This window comes from Cervus elaphus, chromosome 5 (assembly GCF_910594005.1).
Source record: "Cervus elaphus chromosome 5, mCerEla1.1, whole genome shotgun sequence".
NCBI classification, from domain to species: domain Eukaryota; kingdom Metazoa; phylum Chordata; class Mammalia; order Artiodactyla; family Cervidae; genus Cervus; species Cervus elaphus.
In genome coordinates, this window is record NC_057819.1 from 54111800 (window position 1) to 54129337 (window position 17538).

General features: G+C 43.8%; 1 protein-coding gene across 8 annotated transcripts in view; it reads left to right on the forward strand.

The window, feature by feature from the left end:
- The first annotated feature begins 4442 nt into the window (after positions 1-4442).
- The window catches only part of IL15 (interleukin 15), a 93890-nt gene continuing 80794 nt past the window's right edge, over positions 4443-17538 (forward strand). The window contains exons 1-2 of one of the 8 annotated variants that reach the window (XM_043902493.1): positions 4443-4959; positions 8592-8681. The gene's annotated coding sequence lies outside the window, so the exon portion shown is untranslated. Of the gene's footprint in view, positions 4960-5332; positions 5466-8591; positions 8682-17538 lie in introns of those variants that run through there. The other 7 variants (XM_043902495.1, XM_043902489.1, XM_043902490.1 and 4 more) reach the window with 7 other exon arrangements.

A 17538-nucleotide genomic window follows, 5' to 3' on the forward strand; every position in this document is an offset into this window, starting at 1 on the left:
ACCTCATGGCAGTTTCATTACAGAAACACAAGGAGATCAGGAAGCAGAAATTCAAGGGAACGGATGAGTTTCCTCCCTGGTGGCGGCTAAAATTACTGTAGGGCAAACAAAATATGACTGTCAGATACTGCCTGAGAACAAAGGCTTCTTTTCTCAGAAGCTGTGGAGGGTGGGTCAGTTTAGAGGTGGCAGGGGTTAGGGGTAGACCCAAGCTAGACCACCCGAGATCAGACCCTTGCAGGGGACCACCCAATTGCCTGTGAATTGCCGGCCACTTGTGAAAATTGTGGCCTTGGTTTCTCCATCAATAAAACAGAGGTAATAGTTGTTCATATTTCATAGCATTATCATGAGGATTTAATGAGCTAACATTTGCCTTAGTAGGCGCACTTCTAGGAACTACAGAAATAGTAGCTAGTATTGCTCCACCTCTGAGGAAGCAGTAATTCAAGAAGCTCTTAAAAACTTTCTTTAAGAGGAAGAATGTTGCTCTTGGTTGTCAGGACCACCAGAAAGACTGAGGTGGGAATCAACCTCAAGGTAAGGTTTTAACCAAAATGGCACCTTGAGGGGTCCCAGTCTATGTTTTACAAAGACCAGAAGGTCAGCTTTTTCTTGTTCTGTAATCTGCTCCTTAGGAGAACCATAAATAAGGTCACAATCATGGACTTTGAACACTAAGTCAGATGAGCTAACTTTCAATTGCTTCCACATAGTTGCCAAAGCTGCAGAAAACATTCGTTAGCCATTTATTTTGAAGAAAACTAGCCGATTAGGTAATATTGTCTTTTGAATGAAAAATCAGATATTAAAACTTATTCCATTATGATTTTATTACTTTTTTAATTCAAAGAAAGATTATTATCGTCACTTCTGTGAGATTTAGTTAATTTTTACTTCTTTCCACATGGTACTTTTATTAGTTACCTTTAGGCAATTTCATCAATCTTGGCCTTTGCTTTTAATTTATACAGTGGGATTTACTTGTTCATTGGTGTGAGCAATTTTTAATACCCTGCCAAACAGCCTGTGGCAACTGAAAATACAAGTTGCATACATTAGATTTCTCTTTTTGAGGCACTGCAACAAAAACATGCTGAAAACCCAACCTCATTGAATTGCATGAATTTATATAACCAGTTCAAATATACATTTTTGTGTGTAATTGAGAAAACAAATTTGACCTACATGCTCAGAAGGCAAGTATATAGTTGAGCAAAGTCTCTCCTATGGCCATCATCAGTTTCAATTTCAATTTGTCAACTTAAAAAATATTCACAACCTAAAAGTTGAGAGTTATGTTTTTTTCAATGGGAATTTTTAGACCTTTGAGCCTGGGAGACAGCATCGCAAGTGAAGCTGAGAGAACTGCGCTGGGGAGGCAAGGGGAGGAGCCAGGTTATATACAAGTTTTGCAACAAAGGGCAGGTACTCTGAACATCACAGTCACAGGATTGCTGTTAATTAAAGAAAACCAGATATCCCAAGTTAAGGAATTTAGAGCTTTCTATGTATGGGAAGATGCAAGAGTCTAAGCTCACTGAAATAATTCCTTTCTTATGCATCTCAGCTGTCTGGGAGCATTTCCTGTGTTTTTCACATTCTGAGCTTCCTTTCCTCAGGGCTCACCATAGGGAGTGGCTGTAGTCCCACGGTTGCTAGCTAACAGGTATTCTTCTCCTTCCTGAGTGCCCTTAGGGTTCACCAGCTCGCACTGGAGGGTTGCAATCACTGATGATTGTGACATCCTTGTTCACTGATGATGTGACACGTGTGTGTGCTCAGTTGTGCCTGACTCTTTATAACCCCATTGACTGTAGATGCCAGGCTTCTCTGTCTCTGGTATTTTCCAGGCAAGAATACTGGAGTAGGTTGCCATTTCCTGCTCCAGGGGGTCTTCCTGACCAAGGGATCAACCTGCTTAGGATGTGTCTCCTGCATTGGCAGGCAGATTCTTTACCACTGAGCCATAGTGCAGGATATTCCATTTCTCAACTTTCTTGTCATTTGTGTTATTTTATCTCCTGACTAAATGCTTTATATTTCATTCAGTCCATCCTGTTCTAGAGCTTACATGTATTAGAAGCTCAATCAATATCCAGAGACCATTTATACTGATTGTATTTTAGTTTGGCTATATGAAGAAAATTCCCATCAGTTTCACAGCACGGTGAAAACTTCTCCAGTAGCTCAGAAAATACATGACGACTACGTATTAAAAGTGTGCTGTCAGACACTGATGTCTCTCAGCCCTGGGGTCAGCCAGAGCCACCAGGCTAGTGAGCTCCAGCTAACAGTAACTTTTTTAAAGTGCTCTTAGGGAGCCAAGTGCAGCAGGTGACGACCTGACCTCTGGTGGCAGTGATATTTCCTTCTGCTAGTTGTTGCTGAGTGAGGCCAAACAGGGGCCTTATTATCTGGACAGCCGCTTCAGCCATCAGCTGCAGATCACACAGCTTCTGTAGGGGAGCTGAAGGAGGTATGGGAGTTCATGTTGCACGAGCCAAGCAAGACTGGGGCAGTGCAAGTCGATGAGCAGACGCAGATCCACTTCTCCATCATTAGTTTCCATATTCACATACACACATGCTTTGCCTTTGGGGCTGCTATGTCTATTGTAACAGAATCCAATCCTGTGCAAGCCTGATCTCAGGATGCATGTTCATTCTGCAGATCACAGCTTCAGTGTATTGTTAGTCCCTTGCATACAAATGAGTTCCATTCCAAGAGCACATTCCTTAAGTCCAACAAAGTTAGCCTAGGTGCCCAACTAACACAGTCAGTTATATAGTACTGTACCCTAATAGGTTTATAAAACTCCACTCAAATAATACATAACAAATGCAAAAAATAAACATTTTAAATCTTATAGTACAGCACCTTGAGAAGTACAGTAGCATGTATTGAAGAAGGAATTCATAGGGCCTGGACTCCATCTCAGGCCTGTCCGTGCTGGCCGTGCTCGGCTGCCTCTCCAGTGGACTCTGAACTCTCTGCTTAGTGCCTGTGGGAACGATAATGGAAGGATAAGACCCCCTCCAGACAGGGGAATCTTGAAGATCACATCCAGGTTACTCATCACCTAAGAGAAAACAGACACTAATCACCCCTGCCTCCGGACACTATCTATCAGAATGTAAGCACAGGCTTATTGGTTATTAACTATTTGGAATGTAACTGCGGGCTTATTGATTATTGACTGTTTGGACACGTACACATGGGGTAGGTGGTGGGTTTGGACACGTACACATGGGGTATAAAAGATTTTCACAAATGCTGGACGGGGTCCTTGGCTAAGAGGAGACTCTGCCTTGGGCCCGCCAGTGTAATAAACTGCACTCCACTATCTGCATTGTCCTTCTGAGTGAGTCTGTTTCCCGGAAAGCATGGCTATAACAGTATCAGTATCAACGACATCATCATTACTTTTACTCTGCTTCCGGAGATGCTGGACTTGAAATATACTGAGCTACTCTACTCTATACAGTGCTGTATGTGTAGACAATGCACATACATGACAATGTATGCCAGACAAATGAACTCACTCATATGACTGGACATGTGAATGCACATTAGCATCATTGAAAGTTTGCAACTTGAAAGTTTGTCTGTAGGGGACTTAACTTTGCCATGGACAAGTCTGATTGGATTTTAAATCACTGGCATTATCACAGGAAAAATCAGTATTACATTGTCTTGAACAGAAAAGAATAACTGCTTTATTTCTTTAAATATAATTTCCAACTATGGTAAAATTTTGAGTGGTTGTAAAAGAGTATTTACATTTTCATCTCATTTTGCTGACAGTGACTACCTAGAGTGCAAGCTTTTCATAAAAAGTGAAGTGATTTTATATGGAACTTTAGGTACATTTAATATTTAAATCACTTCTGTTTCTGTTTTATTTTTAACATGTGTGTAATGCAAAAGAAAGTTAAACGTTTTACCAAGCTCCAGGGAGCCTTATTTTTCCTATGACATAACTCTGAAAAATTTGGGGAAGCACCCTTCCCTTAGGAATTTTCAGTGATTCACAATGTGTGCAAGGTTCTCCAAAGTGCCTCCGAAAAACTGAAACCTTTTCTGCAGGCTTTGAGGCATTGGAATCCCTTAACCTCAAGGAACTTGGTTCTTTCAGCAGTAACACCCTACAATAACAACATTTCACACGGTCCTATTGCAATGTGTCACACCGGACTATGTACTAGACTGGGAATGTGGCCCGCCGCAGACAGGCTCCCTTCAAGTTCATTCACCCTCCGTGCCAACTGCCTTGGACAAAGTAATCGCCCAAGTGTCTTCCTTCCATGGTTTCTTTAGTAGGACTTCAGAGCCTGCCTTCTTCTAGCCTACAGGGAGGGTCAAGGTCTGGAGTGGCCGCCCATCCCGACCCAACACATTTTCCCTCTCCTGCGGACGCCTGGGACCTGCGCCGCGCCAGGTCTCAGTCGCAGCTGGGACAGCCTCGCGTGCCATGGGGCCCGTGGATGCTGCAGATGGACTTCGGGTCACCTTCTAGCTCCTTCCCTGCATGTGTCCCACGAGGGAGGGATAGGCCAAGGCCAGGGCCAGCGTCCCAGGAGGCGGGGCTGGAGCGCCTAGCCTGCCTTCCTCCCCACTGCCCTCCAGCTTCTGCGCCCCCGGGCTTGGCGCCGGCGGACACCTCCTAGGGCGCACGGAGCCAAGACACCTGGGGCACCCGGCCAAGAGCTGCCGCCACCCGCCCCTCCCCCAGCCTCCGCTGGGGGTGTTTATCTTCGCCGTTCCTCTCAGCTCTTTTCTCTTTCACTTTTCTTTTCGTTGGGGGTTGGGACTCCCTGGGTTCCAGGCGCCCAGGAAAACCCCAGCTGATTTGTTTGTGGTTGCAGAGGCCACACGCCCGGGAAGGGAGCCGGGTGACCGCTCCCGCCCCGCTGCACTGCCTGCCGCCCCTGACCCTGCAGCCCGGAGTCGATGGAGGTACAGAGCTTGGCTTCTCTGCTTCGGGAGGGGAGGCGCTGGTGGCTGGAAAGGGCAAGGGAATTTTCCCCGAAAGCCTTCGTCTCGGTCCCCTCCCAGCATTGGCGGACCCACCCGTCTCCCCGCCGAGCAGCTGCCAGCCTGGCCGCTCCGCCCTCTTACGGGGGAAACACTTGACCGCGATTTCGGCTTTCGGTGGCGCTAGGCGCAGAGGTTTTTCCCCTTCTGACCCTTTATTTCCCGTCGCGGGCTCTCCTCGCCATCCTCCGCTTCCAGCCGAGCACAGACCGCTCGTCCACTTGCGGGTCTCCCGCGGCCCGGCGGTGCGTTCCCCTCTCTCCGCGTCGCCGGCTGCCTTGCGCTCCACCTACTCCGCGCCGGGAGGCGGAGAGCGAGGGAAGCGCGCTCGGCTGCCCGCGTCGAGCTGCGGGGTTCAGAGAAAGGGAAGTCCCGCCGCCCAGAGCGCTGAGTTCTGCACCTCATCCAGCTCAGAAAGTTCAAGTAAGGTACTGCAGTCCCCCGCTTCTTCCCTACCGCTCCAAACTCCCCACCGACCGGTGCCAACTCGTGTGTGAGCTTGCACGTCTGACTCTGTCAGTCAGATTGCCCTCCTCTTTTTTGATCAGGACACTTATCTGCCTTGGAAGAGGAATTTACAGAATGGTTAACTTTTGACAGTCAGGCCTGGCTTTATATTATTTTCAGAAAATCAGTGCTAGAAACTTCAAAGAAACGCAGGAGACTTGTACTGCCTTGAACTCCTTACTCAAAGGGGCTTTAAATGAAAATCCAGTTAATTTTTCCAAGTGTTGAGATGTTGCAAGCATATACAATGTATTTGAATTTAGCTTATAATGTATTGAATTTAACTTGATTTTCTATACATTTAAAAGTTTGTTAACATCAAAGTATACGTAAAGCAAGGTTAATTTTTAAATGATGCTTATAATAGGTTTTTAAATAGGGTGAGTCAGAAGTTTCAAAACTGGAAGTACAGTGGTTGTCACTAGCGATTTCCATTATGTTTTTAAAAACTACTGTCTGATGTTATGACACTGGTGATGGCATCTCCTTGTAACTGATAGGCATTCTCATTTTGTCAATGTGTTTAAAGCGGCTTAGTTGACTTGATTGAATAAACAGATGAGATCTAGGTGGTTACAGCATCCTACTCTGCAGAGGTGGATGTTCTATGAAATGCATCAAGGTATATATACACTAAACTCCTGTCATTTTATTGGAAAGCAGTGCAGTGGGCATGATAGATAAGAGGGAGCAGATACAAAGAGAACATAAATATATAGAAAGGAAAGGACTGATGACAAAGCAATAGCCATTTTAGAGTTAAAAAGCGATGAGACGATTAAAATTTTACTTAACGAAGTTAAGAAGTCTAGAAGATTGTGAAGCTTTGTTCTGGTAGGCAGAAAAGGCACATCCTTGTATTTCTTCCTCAGTTTTCTCCTCTCAGAGTTTTGATAATACTCAGAATGGCCTTCCCAGCAGGATTGTCTGCTCTAGGACAGGGTGACAGAGGGGTTAGGTTGGGTGTTGGCATGGACTTCTGGTAGGCAGAATGTTCACTGTTTTCTGCTGATTTGGAATGGCAACTCCAGAACCTGATTTGAAGCTACAGTTTCTGGAATTAGGAATTTTCCTACAGCTTACTGGTGGGTTTAAGAAAAACAATTTGATGCTTTTTCTTTTAATCCATGAAATTAATATGTAAATGTCAACAGCTGTATCTCAGGACATAATGTTTGTCAGTGAAATACTTGTTTATAAATTTCTTTAGAGGATGGGGGAAAGCAGTGGTCTAGAGTTTGATAATTGATGAATTTAAATCCTAGAAGGGTCTCCATCTCAGGTTTGCTATCAAACCTGGACTTCAGGAAGGCTGTGGATAAAGGGACTTTTTCTGAGGAAAATAGCCATAACTCTAATGATCTTTTTAAATGGATCTCGAACACAAAATAGTTTCAAAAACATTTTGAAACTTACAAAACTGCCCTTTCTTCCTGTCTCCCATTGAGTATACTAAGTTTTATTCATTATGTAACAGTTCCTTTGCAGGTTAGTTAGTGATAATGCAGAGAGGACTGTTTCAGGTCCACAACTTGAGCTATGGGAAATAATATGACTCATAGCTAACACTTGCTGACTTCTTATTATGTCCCAGATGTTGTTCTAAATATGTGTGTATTTTTAAAAAAGTATCATCGTAAGCTTTTGTGGTGGTACGGACTGTATTTTATAACTGGAGAAATTGAACCGTAGAGTAATTAAATAACTTTCCCAAAGTCACAGAGTGAGAAAGCGGTAAGAGATTTAAGAACTATTATTTCCATAGAAATATTTCTCACAATTTGACAGTGACAGTCAGCCATGATTTCATTGCAATGTAGAGTGAGGTAATGATGGAACACTGGTTTTATAGTAACACTTATATGATACTTTCATAATGACATTATTAATTATATATTTAAAGATTACCTTTAGGAGCAAATAGTAGTCACATCACATGGATGTCTATATGAGTTTGGTCCTTGAAGAAAATCTTTATAGTTCCTGAATGAAAACACTTGTCCATTTCACCTAGTTTTTGCTGATAGAGCTTGACAAATAGTAGGCAAATGTGGATTGATGTATGTCTGTATCTAGCTATCTACCTATATATCCATTCATCCAAGTAGAAGGCTGGAATTGAGGGAGTCTTCAGAAGACACTCTCATAACACAGGGGAGGTGGGTATAGTCAACTGTATGAGAAGTCTCCTTTTCAGAAGATATTTATGGTCTGAGGGTTGGCAAGAAGCCAGCTTCTTTCTTTAGCTCAATATTAGCTCTTATTTTTATTGATCCAGTGATTACAGATTATTTGTTGAGTTGAGCATTGTTTATGTGCTGGCTGGTATCCTATTTTATGGATTGGGTAGAAATATCCCATAGGAAAGTTGAGAGAACATTTGTGAGTTTTGCTAGTAGTATTTACTCCTCGTTAACGGTGAATTTTACTAAAATAGCTACAGTCAACTTCGTATATGTTATTACTAACTTGCTGTATGTCAGGGAATGTTACCCCTTTTTAAGTTATTCAGCGCTAGAATCAGAAATAGGAAATAAAATGCTCTTTGACCTCAGCTCAATCCTATGGTAGTATTTGTACATATTCTATATCTGGAGGCAGAGTATGTATACAGTTTTATCCCACTGAAAATCTGATGGTGCATGGCAGGTCATCTTTGGACGTGCAGAGGACTGTATATGGACTACGTGAAAATGAATAAGAAAAAGTCAGAATGCCTATTAGGTGGCCATGTTATAAGTCATGTCTTTTCCCAGTGCTGAAGGAGAGTGACAGAAAGTATTTGGTTAAGTAAAGGATCTGAAACTGAAACTGATCCCAGAAGAGGAAAATATGATGACTGTAAGGTTGGGGGTGGGGATTCTAATGATCTTCGTGACACAGGAGCCCAGCGACATAGTCAGTGAAACCTACACCACTAAAGTCCCCTTACTGGCTCTTTTGCTCATGTGCCTTCTGACGCAACTTTGGCAGAGGAAATACACTGGCCCTTGAATGACAGAAGTTTAAACTGTGAGATCTACTTATATGAGACTTTTTTTGGACAGTAAATCCCACAGTGCTACAGTATCCGTGGCTGGTTGACTCTGTGATGCAGAACCATGGACACCGAGGAACTGCAGTCCCCAGGGCTTGCTGTAAGTTACAGCAGATTTTCCATAGAGTGGAGTGTTGGCGCCCCAACCCTGCGTTATTCAAGCGTCACCTGTATCCTTTGCACACTTTTTTTTTTGTTTGCACACTTTTAGCACTGACTGCTAACATTTTCAAATTATTTTCTAATTGAACGTTTTAGTTGGATATTTAGCCATATATTTTTCCAATTCGTTTGCTCTCCTTACCCCTCGGCGGGCTTCCCAGATCGCACAGTGGTAAAGAATTCACCTGCCAATGCAGGAGACACAGGTTCCATCCCTGGGTCGGGAAGATCCCCTGGAGTAGGAAATGGCAACCCATTCCAGTACTTTTCCCTGGAAAATTCCATGGACAGAGGAGCCTCACACACTGTTCATGGAGCTGCACAGAGTCAGATGCAACTAAGCACACACAAATATACCTCAGCACCAAAATGAAGCATGTACTTTGAGATTTCATTTTTAAATAAATATTAATATTTATATTGTGAAAATTATTATTTATGTTATTTTAAGCCTAGTTATTAGTACACAACTAACCAAAATAACCCATTCACTTTTGAGAAGTAATTATTGCTGCTGCTGTTGCCACTAAGTCACTTCAGTCGTGTCCGACCCCCTGCGACCCCATAGACGGCAGCCCCCCAGGCTCCCCCATCCCTGGAATTCTCCAGGCAAGAACACTGGAGTGGGTTGCCATGTCCTTCTCCAATGCATGAAAGTGAAAAGGGAAAGTGAAGTCGCTTAGTCGTGTCCGACTCTTAGCGACCCCATGGACTGCAGCCCACCAGGCTCCTCTGTCCATGGAATTTTCCAGGCAAGAGTGCTGGAGTGGGGTGCCATTGCCTTCTCTCTCTAGTTATTAGCATAGAACTAAACTGTATTAGAAATATATATCAGAGTAGGTGTGGACAGTGTGGATATCACTGCTTTGACTGAAGAAAGTGTCTCTAATAGCAATTTTCCCCCTTTCCCCTATGTTTGATACCCTGGACAGGCAAGGCACAAAGTAGATATTGAGTGGGGGCGAGGTCCACCTTTTGTAAAATGGGACAAGCATCATTATGAAAGAGGAAGCGGGAAAAGAGAACTTGCTAGAAATCTGCTTGTTTCAGGCTCATTTCAGGCATATCATTCATAAAAAGGGGCTCCTATGGAAGTAGTGGATCTGGAAATTCATTTCTTTAGAACTCTCTGTGGTCATGCAGACCTTGGGAAGTCATGGAGGTTCCCTGACACGCTCTGATCTAGCCTTATCCCCAACAGCCCTTCCCATGGTTCTGGACTGCCAGGACTCACTGCACTTCAAAGCAAGTGTGTGTGTGTGTGTGTGTGTGTGTGTGGTGTTCACACACACGCATGATTGCACCTTGTGGGGCAGGCAGTAAAAGAGGGAATCTGGCTGTGATAGAGTCTTCCCAATGATAGGATTGAAGAGTAGGTTCTAGTCAGGCTTAGACAGCCTTTGCAGCTTCATTTCCAGTCACCTCTTCTGTGCTCCAGACACACCTGCCATACATGTTCCTCATCATTCCTTGTCAGCCTTCAAGTGTCCTGCTCACAAAGCCCACCCTCTCTAACTTTGGCTGCTCCTTTCTACTGCCCAGGAAAAATTATTCTCTCCCTTCTATGAATTTATTTGGTGCTGTCTACATGCCTCTATGGGCTTCCCAGATGGCACTGGTGTAAAGAACCTGCCTGCCAATGCAGGAGACATAAGAGATGCAGGTTCACTCCCTGGGTCGGGAAGATCCCGTGAAGGAGGGCATGGCAACCTACTCCAGTGTTCTTGCCTGGAGAATCCCATGGAGAGAGGAGCCTGGCAGGCTACAGGCCATAGGGTCGCAAAGAGTTGTACATAACTGAAGTGACTTAGCATGCATAAGATCATTCTCCAGTAATAGCTTTTCTCTCTGTGAATTTATCTTATTATGTGTCTGTCCCTACACTTACATTCTGAGTAAAGACAGGACAGTGTGTCCCATGTCCCCAGCCAGGGGTTGGACACATAGTTGACTTTTATTGACCTCAGTGATCATTGAACAGTTTAACAGCTAAGCAGAGGCATGCAAAACAGGTAGGAAGCTTAAGCAACACAGCGAAACACATTGCTGGAACATTATAATATAGGCAATATTTTAGGAAAATTAGTGTAGGGTAGGATTTATTGAAGAAAAGAAAGAATTGCAGCTAAGGAAACCAGCCAGAAATCCATTCAGGGATATAGTTTTGTTCCTATCATCTACTCAAGGACCTGCATGTGTCATTTTGCCTGCTAAGTCGCTTCAGTCATGTCCAACTCTTTGGGATCCTTTAGACTGTAGCTCACCAGGTTCCTCTGTCCATGGGATTCTCCAGACAAGAATACTGGAGTGAGTTGCCATGTCCTCCTCCATGGGATCTTCCCAACTCAGGTCTCCCACATCTCCTGCATTGGCAGACAGGTTCATTATTACTAGTACCACCTGGAAAACTGGGCTGATGCTAGTCATTCTTCTTTTTTTAAAATTCGTCATCAGTTTTTCTTCTGTTTCTAATGAGTCTTTCCTTCACCATGCAGCATCGCTATCATTTTTCCCATTAAAACGGGAAACCAGAAAGACTCTCTTGAGCTCATGTTTCTCTCCAGCTACCACCTGGTTTTTCTGTCCCATTTTATAGGACAACCTTGATAGAACAACTCTGGTCTGTATCCAGCGTGTCTTTCTCATCCTCTCTTGACCCAGCCAGACGATCATCCCCACCACCCCGTGAAAAATGCACTTGTCAAAGGTACCAGGAACCCATGAAAAATCCAGTAACTAGTGCTTGGTTCTCTTCCTAGGTGCCACATTAGCAGAACCAGAAATTTCTTTGTATGGCTTCCAGGGAATTCCCCCTCCTCATTGTCCTTTTTCCTCACCAGCACCAAATTTAGTCTCCTTTGCCACCTTGCTTTCTTAACCTCTGAATATAGGCATCTGAGGGCTCAGTTCACGGCCTTCTCTCTATCTATGCTCACTCCCTTGGTGATCTTCGTCTCTTGGCTTTCATCACCTTCCTAAATGATGATTTATCAGTGTATCTGTTAGTCATGAGCCCTCTCTGAAATCCAGAGTTGTGCATAAAAGTCACTTCACACCCCCGACCGGATATCTAGTGCTCACTGGATTCTTGTGAAGTGAAAGTCGCCCATTTGGGACCCCGTGGACTGTAGCCTGCCAAGCTCCTCTGTCCATGGGATTTCCCAGGCGAGAATACTGCAGTAGGTTGCCATGCCCTTCTCCAGGGGATCTTCCCGACCCAGGGATCAAACCCGAATCTCCTGCATTGCAGGCAGGTGTTCTTTGCTCTTTGAGCCACCAGATGGTAAAGACCTGGACTCCTGACTTTACCCCCAAAATTGCGACGCCCATGACAAGTCTATTCTTGTAATTGCACAGATCACCAATCAACCTATTAACTGTGGAGTGTTCCTTTCTTCCCCTTTTCTCACACCCCGCCATTTAATCTGCTGAATCACTTAGCTGTGCCTTCAGAATAGATCCCGCATCTGACCTGCTTACCACCTTCACTGCTGCCTCCCGGGTCCAGGTCACTATTATCCTGGCTCGTGATATGGTGGCAAGAGTGGGTCTCTCTTTTGCAACTCTTGTCCCTCCCCTTCCCCCACGAAAGTTTCAGTTACCTGTTTTTACTTACCTACAAACAAATGAAAACCACTCCAGTATGCTGTTGCTTAAAAAAACAGTAACATGTTATTTGCCATGATTCCGCAATTTGGGCTACATGCAGCTCCTCTCAGGCTACTGGGAGTGACACACCCCAGTGTAAGACACACCCAGGAAGATTTCTTCATCTTCCTGCCACACACCCAGGTGGATCTAGCGCCTGGTGTCTATGGTAGCACTGGACTGGCTATGGAATTAAAGGCACCTCCTTTGATTCTTCCTTTTTCATAAGAAACAGTTCTTATTAGCGGTTGAGCACGCCATTTCTTTAGAGGGTTAGGGATCTAGAGACTTTCTGTGTCCTTCTTTTTGTTTAGCTGGTGGTGCTTTTTTTTGGGGGTACAATTATATTATAAACCTTGGAGGCTTCCATTTTATCTATTAAGAATCGGTCCATTGGAAAAGACATACCCAGAAAACTCTTGAGACAGGCTGCAGTTGACCTTGACTGTGAGTCAGAATGCTGTAGGAAAAACCTTCAAGGTCTTTAGAAACTGCTTTTTCTCATGGACAGGGTCTATGAGGTGCCACCTTAAATCTCTTCTAGGTCTTAATGAGACATCTTCCAGCCACATGCTTGATTTAATCTTTAACCTCGGAGGACACTGTACTAATAGACCCTGGATTTGACCTTTGCTCTAAGACTGCTTCTTTGAGAATCTTGTGTTGCCTCAAGAGGCAAGAAAGATAGTAATTTTTGTTTTCCAACCTAATAAGTCCTAGTTTGAATGATTTCCTCTAAATACAACTTGAACATTTTAGTTCCTCTTTCTCTTCCTGTAAGTAATCCTAGGTCACAGAGTAAAGCCAGTTATCACATTCAGAAACTTTCTTAGTCAGGTCCACAAGTTTTTATTAGATACATTTTCTTTTGCCCATATTATTGTAGGCAGTTATGCAACATGGGTTACCTTCTCTGCAGTCTCTAATAATGATTTCATCACACCCTTTCTAGGCTCGCTAACAGTGAGTATCCTTGTTACATACTCCTCAGGTGTCTCCTCCTCACCTGACCTCATGTCAATTTCAGTCAATTATTAATTACTCTGTATTTAACTACCCCGAAATTTAGTAGTGTAAGATAAGAATTATTGTATATTTTTGATGTTCCAAGTGTAGAAATTTGGACAGGACCCCACAGCAATGGCTTATCTCTATGTCAGAATGTGTGTGATCTCAGTTGTTACGACTCCAAAGGTCCAGGATTGTCTGAGATTGTACAAGAAATTGGGTCATATGTGGGGCCTCAGTTCTGCCTGTTGCCTGGGTTCCTTTGTTCTTCTCCACTTGACTTTTCCTATGTGACTAGATTGGACTCATTCACAACATGGTGGTCTTGGGGTTGTCAGACTCCTCACGCAGTATCCAGCTTCTATAAAAGAGGAAGTGGAAACTGCCAAGGCTTAGGAAGCCTAGGTCTGAAATTCCCAGACTGTCCCATTTGTCTCATTTTATCAGGAAAAGCAAGTCCAGAGGCCATCTCGATTCAAGAAGAGAGGACGTAGACTCAGCCTCTTGCTGGGCTGTATGCTACGCTTGTTCATAGAAGGAAGGTGTTGATTAGTGGCCACCATCTTGGAGATCATCTGTCACACGTTGTGATCCTGTTAAAGCCTTGATCTGGTCATGCCACTCCTCTATTCAGAACTCTCCACTGCCGTCTCATTTTAGTTCAGTAAAAGCCAAATTCCTTTATGGTAGTCAGCAAGGTGGTTTGTTCCTCTGTTACCTCATCTTCTCCTCCTCTTTTAGCTCAGGGCTTTGGTAACTCTGACAACCTTTCTTTTTAAAAATTATTTATTTATTTTCAATGGAAGGATAATTGCTTTACAATATTGTATTGGTTTCTGCCATCTATCAACACAAATCAGCCATAAGTATACATGTGTCCCCTCCCTCTTGAACCTCATTCCCATCTCTGACCCCATCCCACCCCTCTAGTTTGTCATAGAGCACCAGTTTGAGCTTCCTGAGTCGTACAGCAAATACGGTAATGTGTATGTTTCCTGAGTCATACAGCAAATACGGTAATGTGTATGTTTCCATGCTCTCTCCACTCGCCCCGCCGTCTTCTTCCCCTTCTGTGTCCACAAGTCCGTTCTCTATGTCTGTATCTCCGTTGCCGCCCTGCAGATAGGTTCATCAGTCCCATCTTTCTAGATTCCATATATATGCATTCATATATGGCATTTGTTTCTATTCATCATGTGTACTACTCTGTTCTTGTCTCTGGGTCTTTGAACTTGCTATTCTTCTGCCTAGAATGCTTCCTCTCAGATGTGGCCCAGTCCCGTACCTCGTGCGGAGCTTGGCTCGAATACCCCCGTTGCTGGGAGGCTTTCCCTGACTGTGTGCTTCCTGTTGCATTTCCACCCGCACTCTCAGCTCAAACATTTCTCCAGACACGAATAACTACCTGACATACCACCAGGTTTCTGCTACCTTATCCAAAACACTTAGGATCAGATGTCTTTGGAATTCAGATTTTTTTCAGCTTTTGGAAAGGTAATTGTGATAGACTGAGTTGTGTCTCTCCCTCTCTGCACCAAATCCTTGTATAGCAGTTCAGCTTCCAGTGAGACAGTGCTTTCAGCAGTAATTCAGGGTAAGTGAGGTCAAAAGGGCAGGGCCCTAATGGACTAGCCCTGCTGTCTTTATACGATGAGGAAGAGACCCTAGGAGTTCACATGTACAGAGGAAAGGCTGTGTGCAGACCTAGTGAGAAGGCGGCTGCCTGCAAGCCAGGAAGAAAAACCTCACCAGAAACCAACCCTTCCAGTACCTTGATCTTGTACTTCCAGTCTGCAGAACTATGAGAAAATAAATTTCTGTTGTGTGACCCACCCAATCTATGGTGTTCTGTACTGGCAACCCTAGAAGAACAGACTAATGTAGTGACATAATGCCTTTGCTATATATCACGCGACAACTATGGTTTATAGTAAGCTTATTCAGGAAGCTACTCAAAAGTGAAACAGATACAGATTCTAAACAGTTTTATGCCAGTTCATGTTTTGTTAACCAATAAATTAAGCAAAACCTTCAGTTCTTAGAGTCTTTCCAATTTCAGATTTTCAGATGAGGGATGATGGACTTTTACATGTTTTATTCAGTCATGTTTGTTAATTCCCACCTTTCCCCATTTGCACATGAGTTACAGGAGAGCATTTTTGTTATTTTGTTCATTGGCATATCCCTATCATCTGTTGCTAAGTCACTTCAGTCGTGTCCGACTCTACGACCCCATTGATGTCAGCCCACCAGGCTCCCCCATCCTTGGGATTCTCCAGGCAAGAACACTGGAGTGGGTTGCCATTTCCTTCTCCAATGCATGGAAGTGAAAAGTGAAAGTGAAGTCACTCAGTTGTGTCCGACGCTTAGTGACCCCATGGACTGCAGCCTACCAGGCTCCTCCGTCCATGGGATTTTCCAGGCAAGAGTCCTGGAGTGGGGTGCCATTGCCTTCTCCGCCATCATCTGTTAGTGCCTGGCAAATGTTAATGCCTCATAAATATTTGCTGAATGAATGCTAAAGAATACGATATGTTCAAAGTAATGGAGAATAAAACAAGAACTATGTCAAGGAAGATCTAATTTACTCATATGTTTTATTTATTCATTGAATTTCTTTGTAAGAATTTTGAGTGCCTACTATGGGCCAGGCACTCTTTGAAGCCTTTGACTGGCTTTGATTCAGAGTTTCTAAGTGCAGGAAGGTTCCTGACGCCTTTCAGATTTTAATCTTGGGAGTCAGGAAAAGTAAACACTGCAGGAACTGATATGGGTTGTGGCTAAAATGTGAGGGGGAGTCAGGGAGATGGATGAGTTTCATTTTGGAAAGCTCAAGATTGAGAAAAAAGTGGAACAGAAAGCCGAAAATGTCCGGTGAGTCATTAGAAGTACTGCACTAAAGATTGGGTGGACTATTAGTCCAAGAGATGTTGGTTTATGAGTTCATTGTCAGGAGTTACTGACTGAAGCCTGTTGTGGGAATATTTCTGCAGGAGGCAAATGTATGTAGAGAAGACCAGAGGCCCACTACTGAGCTGGCCACTCCAGAAAAGGAAATGGTCAGAAAGGATCTTCAAGAAAGCGTTGGCCAATTTCCAGGTCTTCAAAAGAGAGTGTTAGGATTTTCACATCTTCTAACCCTTGCTTGCGTGTCATATCCACACTGTCTGCTTCTGTTGTGATGGATTCCATATCCCCCATAGGCCTATTCTTACACAAAAATCTTTTCTTTTTTAACTGAAGCATAATTGACATGTAAATTCTATGAGTTTCAGGTGTATGACATAATGATTTGACTTTTGTTTATATGGCAAAATGATCACCACCATAAGTTTAGTTAATGTGTGTCATCATAGAGAGTTATCATTTTCTTTCTTATCATGAGAACTTTTAAGATTTATTCTCTTATCAACTTTCAGTTATACACTATAGTATTGTTACCCAGGGACTTCCACAGTGGCTCAGTGGTAAAGAATCTGCCTGCAGTGCAGGAGACACAGGAGACGTGAGTTCAATCCCTGGGTAAGGAAGATCTCTTGGAGATGGGGATGGCAAACCCACTCCAGTATTCCTGCCTGGAGAATGCCATGAACAGAGGAGCCTGGCGGGCTATAGTCTCATAGAGTTGCAAAGAGTTGGACACAACTGAGACAGACGAGCATGGCCCAGCTGTCTCCTAGTCACCATTCTGTACCTTACATCCCCATGACTTACTCATGTTCTAACCACAAATTTATACCTTTTGACCCCCTGCACACATTTTGCCTCTACCTCTGGCAACCACCCATGTGTTCTATGAGTTACTTCCTCTATGCAGTTCTCCGGGCAAAACCTCAAGTTTACCTCCTCTCTGTGCGTGCATTCTAAGTCGCTTCAGTCATGTCCAACTCTGTGTGACCCTATGAACTGCAGCCCACCAGGCTCCTCTGTCTGTGAAATTCTCCAGGCAAGAATGGGTTGCTTCAGGGGATCCTTCCGACCCAGGGGTTAAGCCTGCATCTTTTATGTCTCCTGCATTGGCTTACCTCCTCTCTAGCCAACTGGAAACACTGATCACATCCTGCTTTGTGCTCTCCCCACTGATGGATGCTTCTGTAAGTATCTGCAGTATTTTCTATATTGATTCATGTTCTTATTAC